The sequence below is a fragment of the Dendrobates tinctorius genome, unplaced genomic scaffold (genome assembly GCF_039654945.1).
Source record: "Dendrobates tinctorius isolate UK_male_01 unplaced genomic scaffold, ASM3965494v1 ptg000041l, whole genome shotgun sequence".
In the NCBI taxonomy this organism is placed as follows: Eukaryota; Metazoa; Chordata; class Amphibia; order Anura; family Dendrobatidae; genus Dendrobates; species Dendrobates tinctorius.
The window spans coordinates 3,301,562-3,314,092 of record NW_027361709.1 but is presented as its reverse complement, the minus strand read 5'-3'; the positions used below and the strand labels follow the sequence as shown (position 1 = coordinate 3,314,092).

General features: G+C 53.8%; 1 protein-coding gene across 5 annotated transcripts in view; it reads left to right on the top strand.

Annotated features, from left to right (window-relative positions):
• The first annotated feature begins 631 nt into the window (after positions 1 to 631).
• Positions 632 to 12,531, top strand: part of SLC41A3 (solute carrier family 41 member 3) — a 74,395-nt gene continuing 62,495 nt past the window's right edge. For 4 of the 5 annotated variants that reach the window (XM_073575025.1, XM_073575023.1, XM_073575022.1 and 1 more), the window contains exon 1: positions 632 to 853. The gene's annotated coding sequence lies outside the window, so the exon portion shown is untranslated. The remainder of the gene's footprint in view (positions 854 to 12,531) is intronic. The other variant, XM_073575020.1, reaches the window with a different exon arrangement.

Genomic DNA, 12,531 nt, shown 5'->3' with positions numbered 1-12,531 from the left:
CTCATACACACAGAGTATAGAGCGTAGCATCCTCCAGCCCCTCATACACACAGAGTATAGAGCGTAGCATCCCCCAGCCCCTCATACACACAGAGTATAGAGCGTAGCATCCCCCAGCCCCTCATACACACAGAGTATAGAGCGTAGCATCCTCCAGCCCCTCATACACACAGAGTATAGAGCGTAGCATCCTCCAGCCCCTCATACACACAGAGTATAGAGCGTAGCATCCCCCAGCCCCTCATACACACAGAGTACAGAGCGTAGCATCCTCCAGCCCCTCATACACACAGAGTATAGAGCGTAGCATCCTCCAGCCCCTCATACACACAGAGTATAGAGCGTAGCATCCTCCAGCCCCTCATACACACAGAGTATAGAGCGTAGCATCCCCCAGCCCCTCATACACACAGAGTACAGAGCGTAGCATCCCCCGGCCCCTCATACACACAGAGTATAGAGCGTAGCATCCTCCAGCCCCTCATACACACACAGAGGACAGAGCGTAGCATCCCCCAGCCCCTCATAATTGATATGGTAGCATCCCCCAATCTCACATAATACACATTTCTGCAGACCCTCATAATTTTAACCCTCTCTCCAGCCCACGACAGTGCACACCCTGACACTACACATCCATTTCACTATTCTTCTCCTGTCCAGGATCCCTGTGCTGTGGGAGTGAAGCCCTGAAGCAGCTCAGGAGACGGAGGTGGAGCCCGCGCTTCGCTCCTCACAGGGCCTGGAGGGCTGAGATAGAGACAGCCGGGAATCGCCCTCAGCCAGCGGCTCCGTAACAGGAGGTGACCACCACAGCCTGCATGATGCACCTCTGATGGGGCCAGGACGCCAGGTAGTGACACCGACAGGTACAGGGCCGCCCAGCAGCTGCTGAGACACTAGCCCGGGGGGCATTTGCCCTCCTGCTCCCTCAGCCAGCCCACCTGCCCCTGCTAGGCCAGTGACTGCTCCGAGTGACTACTTAGACAAGATCTCAGCACAGGAAGTAAAAAAAAAAAGCCACAGGGGGCGCCACAGTCACAATGAGTAATGCTTATTTATTACCCACTGTGTACATTTATTCATTTATTACTTATCCTGCCTAACATCCTGTATCTCTTTTATTATAAAAATATCAAAAACACAATACATAATCCATAAGACAGACAAAAACAACATTCCAGAAATCAAAAACCACGATACATGAACTAAAATAAACCACACCGACATACAAAAAAAAACAACTTGTGCAAATATGCTAGCTTACGACAGTCCATCTCTGAAGGACATAGTGCAGTGTCTCCAGGCTTTGCAGCCTGAGGGACCCCCAGCAGGAACCTCCAAAAAAAAAACAAAGAAAACAAACAAAAATCCATTCCTTCACATTCATCCCCATTCACACCTTCACTCATGCTCCCATTCATTCCTATATACTGGATTTAAAACAGGAAAGTAAACACTTTTTCTGGCCCACTGCCAAAAAAAAAAACAAAAAACCAGCCATCTTGGCAGACCCTCAACTACTTCCCCTCAACACAGCAAGAACCCCCCCCTTTTTTTCCTTTTTTTTTAATTTTTTAATTTTTTTTTTTTTTATTTATTTATTTTTTTCCCACCACCCACACCACAGGTCCACAAGTTCGTAGCCTTTTCCACACCTAGGTCCATGAAAGTTTATGGCCTCACAAAAAAAAACAGCACCTCAGGGTCCAGGAAAGTTTATGGCCCGTCTCTACATTCCCTTATATATTTCACATGGTCCTCGGTGTAGTTCCCAGGCCATCTTCCTTCTGATCTTCGGCCCTTGATTTCTCAGGGTCCATTCCAGGGTCCAAACTTCCCCCCTCCCCCCCGCAAGAAACCCCCACCCAACCTGCCTGTACCCCTTCCCCCTTTCCTAACTATAATAAATACATTTTTTTAAAAGCACCATCCTAACGACATACATACAATACTACATATGCACATACACAAAAAGCACATACTACACTTGTTATACACCTAAGATACGACCTGCTATAAACAGCGATAATATTACCCAAACAATAAGTATTAACCACATTTCCAAAAACCTTGCCACAGGCCCAAGTTTGGTGCCTGCAAGCCCAATATCCATTAAATTTCATGCTTCCAAAACAAAAAGCTAAAGTGAGATGCACCAGCCCAACACCAGGAAAGGAGTTCTGGAGGCCCCATCCCTCACTTCACACATTCACCCTGTCCCTCAGCAACTAAGACTGTCCCTACTTCTGTCCCTATCTGTCCCTACCTGCCCCTACTCTACCTAACTTATCATAACTAACTCTCTATCTGTCCCTCAGTGCGTGTCCCTCCCTGTCCCTATCTGCCCCTAGTTCTGTCCCTAACACACCCAGTGAAACTTATGCTATCCCTACCCTCATTCACACGGAGCTAGCTCTCCCTGGAGTGCGTTTTTAAAAGGAGAGGCCTCTCCAAAGCCAAGAGGCCTTCCTCACACCCAACCTTTCGAACTCCAAAGAACGGACCTTCACCAGGTCACCCAAGATGTTTCCTACCACCTCATCCGTTGGGAGGGTTTTTTTCCGCGTCGAAACTAGGCACCGTGCATTCCAAGTGTAGAACCTAACCACTACACTGACTAGGAATAAAGTGCACGGGTCCCGACCACCCAGGGATCTGAACGCTCCATAGGCCCACTCAGCGTAGGAGAGGGACGCCAGCCGCGGCCAACGTATGGAAGCACCCACCCTGTTGTACACCTCTGCATTAAAGGGACACTGAAGCAGGAAGTGCTCCATGCTTTCCAGCACGTCGCCACACTCCTCACGGGGACAACCCCGATCATCGGATTTCCTGCACTTCAGGTTATCCTTTACATACAGCCTCCCGTGGAAGCAACGCCAGGTCAAGTCCCAAAACTTCATGGGGATCCGCTTAGAATTTAAAAGCCCCAGCCCGACCTCCAGATTCCGGCCTGGGCAATCCTTAAGGGCCAGGGGCTTCTGGAAATGGGTCAACAGGACCCTCCTGTCAAGGCATTGCCTCGACATGGTCCTGATTTCCCACATTCCCAGACCCCACCGGCGGATCACCTTCAGAACCGGGGTAGCGTAAGCCGGGAGATGCCCATGAGGTGTGCGTAGGTCCTTCACCTGCCCTCCTGTCTCCCATTCCTGGAAGAAAGGCCAAAGCCAACCCTTGCAGGAGACCACCCACGGAGGAGCCCTCTCTAGCCAGAGGTTGGAGATGTTAGTCTTAAGAAAGGTGTTTACTAGAAACACCACCGGGTTGACCATACCCAACCCGCCTAGTCTCCTCGTACGGTATGTAACCTCCCTCTTGATTAGGTTAAGCCTATTCCCCCATAACAATTGGAAGAACAGGCTATAGACCCGTGTCCAGAGAGGTTCCGGCAAGATGCACACACTGCCCAGGTATATTAATAAAGGTAGCAGAAAACCTTTAGCCAGGGCAACCCTTTCCCTCAGGGTTAAAGACCAACCCTTCCATTGGTCCACCTTTTGGGCGGCGATCTTAAGTCTGCCCTCCCAATTTTGCTGGGGGTAATCCCCGGGGCCAAATTCGATGCCTAGAATTTTGGCGGTGGCCTGGGGCCCTGGAAGGGTGTCCGGGAGATCAAACCTGGGATCTCCCCCTCCCAGCCAGAGACTTTCACACTTATCCCGGTTGATCATGGACCCGGATGCCTCCGAGTAGCGCACTACCTCCGACATGACCCAATCCGCCTCCCCTCTCGAGGACACGAAAAGGGAAACATCATCGGCGTACGCCACCACCCTCAGAGAGGACCCAGAGCCCGCCTGGTCCATCCCGACTCCCGCCAACGGTCCACGATCTACCCTCCTTAGGAAGGGATCGATCGCGAACACGTATGAAAGCGGGCTCAGCGGACAGCCCTGACGGACCCCAGAACCCACCTCAAAAGGGCGACCTGACCAACCGTTCACCAGCGGAAAAGTCTCAGCCCCTTGGTACAAGATCTCTAACCATTTTACAAACCTCCCAGGCAGACCATACCTCAAAAGGACAGACCAGAGGTACTCGTGGTTGACCCGGTCAATGGCCTCCGTTTGATCTAATGACAGCAAGTACCCCTTCCAGTGACCTGCCCTACCCTGCTCCACTGCCTCTCGGACACCGAGCACAGCACTAAAAGTACTGCGGCCTGGAACAGAGCAATGCTGGGCCCCTGAAAGGAGCCGGGGTGCAAACTTCACCAGCCGATTAAACAGCACTTTGGCCAGAACCTTCCGGCCCGTATCGAGAAGCGCTATGGGACGCCAATTCTCGATACGGGACGGATCCTTACCCTTTGACAGAATATTGAGGGCTGACTTCCTCATTGAGTCGGGAAGAGTGCCCGAGGAGAGACACTCATTAAATACCCCTGTCAAGAGGGGGACCAAGGAGTCCCTAAAAGTCTTATAGAACTCGGATGTTAAGCCATCCGGACCTGGCGATTTCTTGGGCCGAAGCCCATCAATGGCCAGTCTCACTTCCTCTTCCCTGATTTCTTCTGCCAAAACACCAAGAGAGGGATCACCCCCTGGCTCAGGGACGGTTTCAGCCAGGAAAGCCGACATCCTGTCCCGATCCAGATCCTTCTTTTCCAAGAGGTGTGAGTAGAAGGATCTGACCATCTCCAGGATCCCTGATTTGGATCTGTTCAGGGACCCCGTACTGTCGATCAGTCCTGTCACCATCTTACAATTCACTGACATCTTACAGTTTCTGTAAGGGTCGGGCGAGCAGTACTTCCCGAAGTCCCTCTCAAAAACTAAAGATGTGTGGCTATCATACTGATACCTCTTGAGCAAAGATTTCACTCTGGAGATTTCCTCACGGTCACTTCCAGTCGAGACAAGCTGCTCGAGTTTCCTCCCCAGAGCCTGATACAAGCGGTGCCTGTTCAGACTTCTGAGGTTCGAGAGATGACGGAAGAACCCCGCCACCCGCTTTTTGAAGATCTCCCACCACTCTGACTTACTACTACAGAGATCCAACAGCGGTACCTGGCTCTGAAGAAAATCCTCGAAGGATTGTCTCACCTCCGCTTCTTCCAGCAGGGACGAATTGAGCTTCCACAGCCCTCTTCCCATCCGAGGAGTCTCTGCAACATTCAGAGAAAAGAAAATTAGACAGTGATCGGAGAACTCCACCTCAACGGCGGACACAGCAGAAAAGATGGCGTCCTCCTTTAAAAAAAAACTGTCTATTCTAGACCTACTGCTACCCCTATGGTAGGTGAAACCCCCGTGACCTGGGGTGTACCGGATGTGGACATCCACCAGGCGAGCTTCACTGGCTATGCTATTCAACGCGACGCTATCATAAGCCAGGCGATCTCTGGGACCCCCCGGTCATGGGACCTCGTAATGGTGTTGAAGTCCCCACCGAAGACCACCTGCCAGCTCGTAAAAAGAAAGGGCTTGATCCTCAGGAAGAGACATTTGCGGTCCCACTTGGACTGCGGGCCGTAGATGTTGATGAGCCGGAGCTCTTGTCCCCTCATGAAGACATCTAGGATCAGGCACCTCCCCATTTCCAACTCAGTAACCCGTCGGCATTCAACAGCTGCAGTCTTAAAAAGGACTGCCACCCCGCTATACGGCTCGGCCGCAAGAGACCAGTATGAGGGCCCGCACCTCCTCTCCCTCCGTGCTTTATAGATGGCCCCCATGTCTGTTAGTCTGGTCTCTTGCAAGAATAAAACTTCTGCCTCAATCCGGGAGAAAAAATAAAAGGCCGTGAAGCGAGCCGCATCTGACTTAATGCTGGCGACATTAATGGACGCCAGCGTCAACGGGGCGAGTTCAGCCATCATGGGTGATCGAGTTGGATGGCCAGTTTCTTCCCTGCCTCGCTATCATCTCCACCTTGGGAGGGGTCAGACACCTTCCTTTTCAGGGAACCTCTCGACGTGTCCATCCCACCCCCCCCCCGGTGTCCTCGCCCCCGGGTTCCAGGTCTGTCCCCCCCTCAGGAGGAACAGTGCCCCCTGAGGGACGGACTCCGCCATCCCCTGAAGGACCCTCCGATGTTGCCCCCGACCCAGCACCCTCGTCTTGCGGCTCATCATCTGAACCTCTGAGGGCGCTGAACCGGTTGGAGAGTCTGATCAGAAGGGGGTCAGCGGGCCCTTCCGTGTGCACCCTGGTGGGCGGGGGAGACTTTGAAGGCTTGTCAGCCTTCTTCCCCCCCGTTTTGCGCTTGGCACGCCTGGTTTTGCCACCTGATGCTGTAGGCTGATCTCTGACATCCTCGTCGACACTTTCATAACGAGAGGAGTCGTCTGAGTCAGCCGCTTTCTCCTCCCTCTCCATCCTCCTGATCTCCTCACTCACCGCACTCTCCCCCAGGGCCTCAGAGGCTTTGGTCACGGGCCTGGAGGGAGGAGCAGGCATCACCCCGGCTGCCCGAGGCTCCACCTGTCCCTTACCTCCCTGGCGCTTTTCCTGCCTCCGCTGGTACGCGGGGCCCCTTGCAGCATTGCCCTTCCTCACTGGCCCCTCAGCCCTTCCCCCTCCGCCACCACCTGTCACAGCAGAAGAAGCGCCACCGGGGGTTGCCCCCCCACGGTCTCCCCCCACCGGGCCTGCGGCGGCATTAGAGAAAGAGCGAGGGCATTGGCTGAGAGGGTGACCCAGGTCACCACACAGGTGGCACCGAATATCCTTACACAAGGCGGCCAGGTGACCTACCACACCACACAATGCGCACTTCTGCACCTTGCAGTTGGCGCTGAAGTGGGTGGGGTCGCCGCACTTGTGGCAGACCCTCGGTTGCCCCTGGTAGAAGACCAGGATCCTGTCCCTTCCCAGGAACGCCAAGGAAGGGATGTGGGTGACCGTGCCGCCGGAAACCTTCAATTTGACCATGAAGGTCCAGCCCCCCTGACCAGATGCCGAACTTGTCCCTGTTCTTTTTTGGGACCTCGGCGACCTCCCCGTAACGGGAAAGCCACGTCATGATGTCCACGCCTGCGAGTGACTCGTTACATGTAACCACGGTCACTCGCTTGACGGAATTTTGGCGAGACACCGCTTGAGCCACGAAGTCTCGCCATCCAGGCTCTTCTCGCACCAGCTCGTAATTCGACCAGAAGAGCTCAAGCCCCTCTGGCCGCACGAAGCTGACGTCGAAGAAGTGGGACGCCGAAGGATGTATCAGGGCAAAGATGTCATTCGCCCCGAAGCCCATCTTAAGGAGGAGCTCCACCACCTTACTCCTAGGTGGATGAGCTTCACTGCCCCCCCACCTAAGACGGACCACATTCCTTCTTGGCGGCCCCTGCCCGGCTGTGGGGAGAGACCAAACAGTCCCTCCCTCCCTTTGATTTTGGAAGGCAGCAAGGCCGTGTCTCTATCCAGAAAGACAAGTCCACTGTCCTCCCCTCTACCACTATTGATCTATCTCCCCTTTTGAGAGCCTCCAGGAAACGGCGGTGCGAAACGCCGTCCCTGGAGCACGGAGGCGAGGAGACCCCCCCAGGACCACCCCGACCCCAGCCGCGGCCCCCGCATAATTGCGTTGGTATCTCGCGGCCGGAGGGGCAGACAGGCCAGCCCTCCCACCACTACCACCACTTGTGCCAGCACCCCATTCACTCCAGCACACTCACCCACATTCACAGTAGCACTCCCTCCCTCATCCATGTCACTCATATCACCATTCACTTCAGCAAACATCTCCTCAAATATGTCCACTCCGCTTTCGTACTCACTCTCACTCGCACAATTGGTGTACATAGCAACATTATTTACATTTTTTACATTATTTACATTTCCTGAACCAGTGCAGTTCCTCTCTTCGCCTGCTGGGGGCCTGAGCTCTCTTGCTGGGAGCTACTCCAGCTCCTGTCCAGGAGCGCCGCTGCCCCTTTAAATGCCTCAGTGCTGATGACATCATGCACACTGCCCTGGCTGGGCCTAGGAGCAGCAGCAGCTCCTGGTTTCAGCTCCATTTTTTTTTTCTTTTGCTGAGTTTTCATTACTCTGGGCAGGGACGGCCACTGGCACTGCTCCCTGCCCTGCACTTTTCTTCACCCCCACCGCCGGCTTGCCAGGGAGCGCCAGAGTCCCCGCACCCTCAGATGAATGTTGGTGGGCCGGGGACCCCGACAACTCCCCGCCAGCTTTTGGGGGCAGCACAGAATTACTTGGAAGGGTGGGTGGGACAGAGGGCAGCGGGCCCGCCGTGGCCACGTCCCCCCTGCCGGTCGCAGCCACCGCAGGCAGAGCTGCGGCCCCTTGCGAGGCCACGGCCCCCCCCGGGTGACGCGAGCACAGCGGGCGGAGCCGCGACCGCCGAGGCCACACACCCCCGCCAGTCACGGCCACCACGGGCAGAGCAGTGACCCCTTGCGAGGCCACGCCCCCCGGGTGACGCGGACGCAGCGGGTGGGACGACGGCCGAGGAGGACACCCCCCCCGCATGCCGCAGCCTTTGCAGGCCGGGCAACACTTGGGGAGGCCACGCCTCCCTCACAGACCACCGCCGCCACCCTATGCCCACCACTTGAGACAGGCAAGGCCGGCCACTCCCCCTCGTCGCCCAGCGGCGGCGGAGCCCCCTGCACGGACCCCTTTTTGGGTCGACGTGCCGGAGACCCCGCTCTCACCACAGGCGCCGACATGGGAGCGACCAGCACTTTGCACCGCCTCCTAGGCTTCTGGACCCCCACTAGCAATCCAGACTTAGTGGATCCGTACGTGGGGGTTCCAGAAGCCCCAGCACTCGCCGCCGGAGGTGCGGCCCTGGCTGTACCAACTTTACCTGGTGCCAGGCCAGCCCCCCTGCCACCGAGGGCTGAGCCTGGACACCACCACCACACAACCAGCACTGACCTCCATGTCGCTGCCCTGGTCTGAACTGTCAACAGATGCGACAGTCAGGTCACAACAGTCATCTCTCTCCCCGCTCCCTCGCTGTGGACCCACCACAGAACCCGAGCCGGGGTGGGTAGCGGGTTCCACACAGCGGGACAGAGGGGCCCCGGGAAGAGGAGCAAAAACCAGTTGTTTGTCACGTCACCGTCAGACTCAGGGCCTGCTGTCCCAGCCTCGGCCACTAGGAGGCGCCGGACTGTCACATCACTGTCAGACTCAGGGCCTGCTGTCCCGGCCTCGACCACTAGGAGGCGCCGGACTGTCCCATCACCGTCTGACTCGTGGCCTGCGGTTCCGGCCTCGGTCTCTGGGAGGCGCTGTGCTTCAACCCCGAGTGATGGCTGCGATAGTTATGAGGCTCCTGCGCAGGCGTCCGCTGGACGCAGGCTTCGCTCCTCGGTCAGTCATGAAGGGGCTGGTGCATCACCATCCAGCCTGGTCCTGGGGGCGGTCCGGATGACATCATCAGCCCAGGAGCCTGTGAGGGATGACCTGATCCCTCAAATACCTTGGGACTGCTCTTGCAGGCCGCCGGATATATTCTTGGTTCCCCTGCGTGAATTACTGTTTGACTGACTCTGACTTTTGCCTGGACTTCTGACCCTGCTTCTGCCTAATGATTCTGTACCTCTGTGACTCTCCTGGTTTATGACTCTGACTTTTGCCTGGACTTCTGACCCTGCTTCTGCCTAATGATTCTGTACCTCTGTGACTCTCCTGGTTTATGACTCTGGCTTCGACCTGGAATCTGACTCTGCTACTGTCTACTGTTTTTATACCATTTCTGCCCGACTGGTTTAGTCTCGGATATCATTGCCTCTGTGTCCTGTATTGGAACACCTTTCTGGCGACCGTCCTACTCTGGTCATTGCTCCTATTCAGACAGCGTCTCCTGGGCTCTGCTATAAATCCAGATCCCTGTATAGGGGTAAAGGGTATCAGTGTTTCTCGGAGTGTTGTCTGGCTGCAGCCCAGACCGCAGGCAGACGTCACATTATATCCGGCCCAAGAAATAAAATGGCTTTTTGTGTCTATACTTAACACATATAAAAGCAGTTTTCCTTACCTTTTTTTTTTCTTCTGACTGAGCTGATTCCTGGCCCAAACACCTGTTACATTGCACAGCCTGGAAGGTCACTCTCAGGCTCGAGCATGCTGCAGCCTGGAAGCTTCAAGGAAAATGCTGGCTGTTGGAAATCCACATTCCTGGATCATCGCCCCCTGGACAGCTCTGGGGGCCAGGTATTGCCCGCAAATGCGGTCAAACTGTTGTTACCAGTTTCTCTCTCTTTTGCTAAGAAACGTCCTGTGTGTGAAGGCTTATGTGGATTGTGGTGCTGCCGGCAACCTTATGGATTTTTTATTTGCTAGGAGCCTTGGTGTACCTCTGTCAAGGCTTAAAGCGCCTATTCAGACTACTGCGATTAATGGTACATCTATATTCCAAGGAGGCGTGGAATTCGTTACTGCCGAAATTTCTATGTCAGTGGGGACATTACAAAACGAACAGATGTCATTTTTTGTTATACATAATTTATCAGATCCCGTTGTATTAGGCATGCCATGGTTGCACCAGCATAATCCGGTAATTGACTGGCGCATAGGTGATATCGAGCGCTGGAGTCCACGGTGTCAGAGAAACTGTATGTCACTGTCAGTGAACCAAATTAAAATTAAAACACCTATTCCATATGCATTTAGGGATTAAGAAGATGTTTTCTCCATAGTGGAGTCTGAGAAACTACCTCCTCACAGAGAATACGATTGTCCTATTGACTTGGTCTCTGGTGCCCGTCTCCCTAAGGGGAGAATATTCAACCTCTCTGGTCCGGAGCGTGTAGCCATGAATGACTACATAGCAGACAGCCTACGAAAAGGCTTCATTAGACCTTCCACCTCACCTGTAGGAGCTGGGTTTTTCTTTGTAGAGAAAAAAGATGGTGGACTCAGACCATGTATTGATTATCGTGAGCTGAACGCCATTACTGTAAAAAATCAGTACCCGCTGCCACTCATTCCTGATCTTTTTAATCAGTTACTGGGAGCCCGCTGGTTTACTAAGCTTGACCTCCGGGGGGCATATAACCTGGTCCGCATAAGAGATGGGGACGAATGGAAAACGGCCTTTAATACACCCCTTGGCCATTTTGAGTACCTGGTAATGCCGTTCGGACTCAGTAACGCTCCTGCAGTATTTCAGCACTTCGTCAACGATCTTTTCAGAGACATTTGTGGGGTGTATGTCGTCGTATATCTGGACGACATTTTGATTTATTCTGCTGACCCTGTGACACATGCTCAACACGTTCGTTCAGTACTGCAAAGACTGCGCGAAAACTCTTTGTTTGCGAAATTTGAAAAATGTGTTTTTTTTTTTGCCGAAGAGGTGCAGTTTTTAGGATACATGGTCTCAGGCCAGGGGTTCCGCATGGATCCTGCCAAGATTCAACCCATTAAGGATTGGGTGCAACCCAAATCGCTGAAAGCACTGCAGCGATTTTTGGGATTTGCGAATTATTATTGCAAATTCATCAGGGGATTCTCAGAGATTGCCAAGCCACTCACGGACCTTACCCGGAAAGGGGCAGACGTGACCAATTGGAATCCTGAGGCAACTCGGGCTTTTTCTACACTAAAAGAGTGCTTCGTGGCCAACCCGGTGTTGATTCAACCAAACTTGGACCACCCGTTTATTGTAGAAGTAGATGCCTCCGAAGTCGGAGTGGGAGCAGTGCTCTCGCAAGGCACTGCATCCCTCACTCAGCTTCGCCCATGTGCCTTTTTCTCCCGCAAATTCTCTGCCACGGAGAGAAACTATGACATCGGCAATCGGGAGTTACTGGCAATCAAGTGGGCCTTCGAGGAATGGCGCCACTTCCTCGAAGGTGCCAAACACAAGGTTACTGTTATTACCGACCACAAAAACCTAACCTACCTAGAGTCGGCTAAAAGACTAAATCCTAGGCAGGCCAGGTGGGCCTTGTTTTTCTCCAGGTTTGATATTTTTAATTACCTTTCGCACCGGAACTAAAAATGTGAGGGCAGATGCCCTATCCCGCAGCTTTTGCCCCACACAGACCCGAGGACTATGAACCAGTTCCAATATTGGCTAATGGGATTGTCGTGTCGGCAGTATCTCTGGACCTCCTGGAGGAGATCCGTAGGTCATCAGAACGAGCTCCTGACACTACACCCCCAAAAAAATTATTCGTTCCAGCTACCTTTCGCTTACAAGTGTTAAAAGAATCACACGACTCCGTCCTGGCAGGCCATCTTGGTCTCAATAATACCACTAGGCTGGTAACAAGGAACTTTTGGTGGCCGACGGTGGCCAAGGACTGTAAGGACTACGTCTCGGCGTGTGAAGTCTGTGCCCGCGCCAAGTCCCCCCCATAATCGCCCTACCGGCTGGCTTCAGTCCTTGCCCACCCCTGAGAGTCCATGGACCCACATCTCCATGGACTTCATTACAGACCTGCCACCCTCCGATGGGAAAACTTGTATCTGGGTGGTGGTGGACAGGTTCAGTAAGCAGTCTCACTTTGTTCCCCTGTCTGGCTTACCTAACTCTGAAACTTTAAGTAAGTTGTTTGTTCTTCACGTTGTACGTTTGCACGGCGTTCCGGCAAATATTGTGTCT